Raw genomic sequence first — 3,479 nt, forward strand, 5'->3', positions numbered from 1 at the left:
TATTTCATTCTTTGTCCACCATATCTACTTGTATGGAAAATACAAACTAAATTTGTTGTTTGGATATTATGTAATGTAAAATAAGAAAAAAAAAAAGCCAAAATTAGAAGCAATATCTACTCCATATGCAGGAAACACCACAGCCCCCAGGATATTTAGCATTGAACCCTTTGACTATCTCACATAAACTCAAGGACACTGTGCAGCATTGTAGGAGAAGTTCAGAAAAGCTGAGAATCCCTGTCCTCAAGTAAACTCTAGTAAAATACTATCAAGAGGCCCAAAATTATATACAAACACTATGCAAGGCATTCTAAACTTCTACTGAAATAACCAAACAGCCTTAGATACAGCTAAAACAACCAACTGGTTAATAAAAGAACCCCCTTTCTGTGCTGCTTCTCTTTTATATGTTTAGGTTATTCAGGCTACAACAATAATTAGGTAGATTCTTCAAAGCCTCACAGTGGCCTTGGAGCTTCACAAAGATTATTCAAATTCTCACAGCGGCAAGTGTCAGAATGCAGACAGAACTTATCAGTAGCTTAATCCTTTACCTTGTCCTAGAGCTTTAAAATATATATGATCACAACATAGTGCTCAGAGAGCTGGTTCAGAATATTCTGATCTCGTGAGCTTGTTTTAGTTATGTTACTGCTGTATGGAAGAAGTCATCAGGATATTAACTCTTCTGGAAATGGCAGTGTTCAGCTGCACTGCTGTAAGGATTGCTAGGAGTAAGTAAAAAAAAAGAGGGAGAGGGGATTGTGGGGGTGAAAATACCCACCACCATTTCCAAGTGCTGTTTAACATAGCCTTTTGTTTTTGAGAACGACAACCACAACTTTGAGAGTACTGAGTGAATAGTGCTGTATTTTGAGATGCTTCTTATTAAATAGAATTGGTTTAAGGCTGTTTTCAAAAGAAAGAAAGGTGCCTCAATTGAAAAGGTAATATGAGAAAAGTCATAACAGAGAAAATTAGAGAGAATCTAGCAGAACTAGAAGATAAACTAGACATCTAATAGCTAAACTGGGAAAGAATCTGAAGGGAAAGAGGAATACAGCAGAGGGAAACAGGCAAAGAGATGGGCACCTTAGGGTTAGTAAAGTATTCAGAAAGGGTTAAAATTTTTATCATCAGTAAATTATGAGAAAATGCAAATGAGCCAAAATGTAGAAATGAAGGCAAAGTACTGATTGTCTGGTAAAACATATACTATGTTACATAGCAAACCATAAGAAAGATAGCTCTTGCTCGTCAAGCATATGAACTACCCTACCTTTATGTTACACCAATACTTTATATCTTGATCTGCTACATCCCAGGTAGAAACATGCTACAAACAAATAAATGATCCTGATTTAATATTATGTCAGTGAAATATGAGCCTTTGGGGGGCTTTCCATACATTCAAATCTTAATTTCAAATTTATTCTGGCTTTGATTCAAGTGCAGTGTCAAAGCAGTTGCAATACTATCACGAATTATCAACAACAAGGCTTCTGCCTACTAAAATCTCTGAGGGGGGAAGAATATTTATTTAATGTAATAAAATGCAACATCTCGTACTTCCTTGTTTATGAGCAAGTGAAAAAGAGTGAGGCAGAAGGTTTCTATTTCTTCCTATTTATTAAGCTTATTGCTCTCATTTTATCAAAACAGAAATTCTGTCACTACAGAGAGTCACAAAGTCTACAGTTGCCACATCTGAAAATGTGTCTTGTCAATCTATTAAATGTATACAAAATGCATTAAGAAACTTCAGGCAAGCCACAGGCTTTATACTTCTTTATTCATTCTCTATTGAAAAAATGCTGTAGAAAGTTGAAGTATAAATAAGGACGTGCAACTACTAACACCAGTAGTGATTTACAATAAATAGCAAAAATGAGAGGCATCCAGCAGACTTAACCACACAAGAAATTTGTTGTGCTCTTAGCAGACCAGGTGCAAGCACAGCGAGGTCTGCTTACATGTTCTTGCATCAAAAAATTATTTCAAAAGTCCACAGGAAAGTACCTCGATTTGAGAGTTCTATTAAAATGTGATGGAAAGTATCTTTTTAAATACCTTTTTATTTTTAAAGTAGGATCCTATACTTCCACACCAAAGTTAGGTAAGTTTTCCTGAAGTCTGTGATGCCTTTAAGGTAATTGCTTATTTACCAGTAGCAGAAGCAGAGAAAATGTATACATCTCCATTAAACCAATCATGGACTTCTGTCCATTAACTTCAGTTAACTTGGTATTCAGACTTCAACAATGTTGGATACATTTCTGTGAGAAGCACAGGATTCTCTGCCTGTCCTGAGGATCTGACGGTGAGCATTTTGGCATCAGTTTTGCATCCTTTCTAATTTAGGACTGCTGAAGCAAGCTAATACACTCACCTGGCAATTTTCAAAACCTTTTTCAGCTTTGAATTTAAATATATTGGTCTAATTCTTTTTCAGATAAAAAAAAAAATAATTGAAAGGCTACCTTTTCTCAGGAGAACAGAAATGTGAAATTATCTATGCAGCAAATTAAAAGGAGGCAATGTTAGCACAATTACATGGAAACCAGTGATTTCACCAGGTTTCAGACAAGGCTCTAAGTTAGGAAAGTCTGCGTAACACCTGTCCCTTATAACAGAGTTGTCCCCAGCAGCAAATGTGGTATCTCACTCTTCCAAGTTATAACTTCACCCACACATTTTTCAACGTGAGTAAAGCCAAATACTTTCTTGATGTAATACATGAGATAATGGTTTGAAAAGTCCAATACACTTTTGGAAGATGACTATTATTGAAGGTATCAACAGTTAAAATAGACACTTTTCAGAAATTAATCTTGAAACTGCACATCCCCTGCCCCTTTATTCTTTAAGTGTCCATTGATTGAAACTATTATGTGCATCCTCAAGCACAAAGGGTTAATTACTGTGTACCACTACTACTTAAAATAATTCCAGTAGAAAAGGCAGCTGTAAAAGCCTATTGTGTACTTACTTCCAAGAAGTCTAAGCACATTTTCTTTAGAAACCATAGCAATTTTAATGTTCCTGGCAAACAAAGAAATAATTACCCTGGCAGTCACTGGAATCAATGATGTGCACCTGATGAAAACATCAAAAAAAAATAACCTAGAAAGAGAAGTATCCATTTCAGCCCAGTTAGACTGCAAAAATTCCCAAACTTAAGGCATAATCAACCTTAGCAATGAAACTTGGCAACCCTTTATTTCAGTCCCTCTCTCTCATTTTATTCATTCTTTCCTAAAATCTCTGTGAAAAACCAAGGCCTTATAAGTACATATAGGCATTTTAAAAGCTACCTCTCCATACATTCTATAAGTCAGAAACAAATAAAGGTAAAAACAAAAAGAAGCTAGAAAAACAGAAAATAGAGGAAAACTTAAAGAGTGAAATCTTCCGAAATAAGCCTCTCCACAGCACTTTCTATAAAACTCTTCATTGCTGACTACCTCGGAAAACAT

This window comes from Nestor notabilis, unplaced genomic scaffold, assembly GCF_000696875.1.
Source record: "Nestor notabilis isolate BGI_N333 unplaced genomic scaffold, ASM69687v1 scaffold4150, whole genome shotgun sequence".
In the NCBI taxonomy this organism is placed as follows: domain Eukaryota; kingdom Metazoa; phylum Chordata; class Aves; order Psittaciformes; family Psittacidae; genus Nestor; species Nestor notabilis.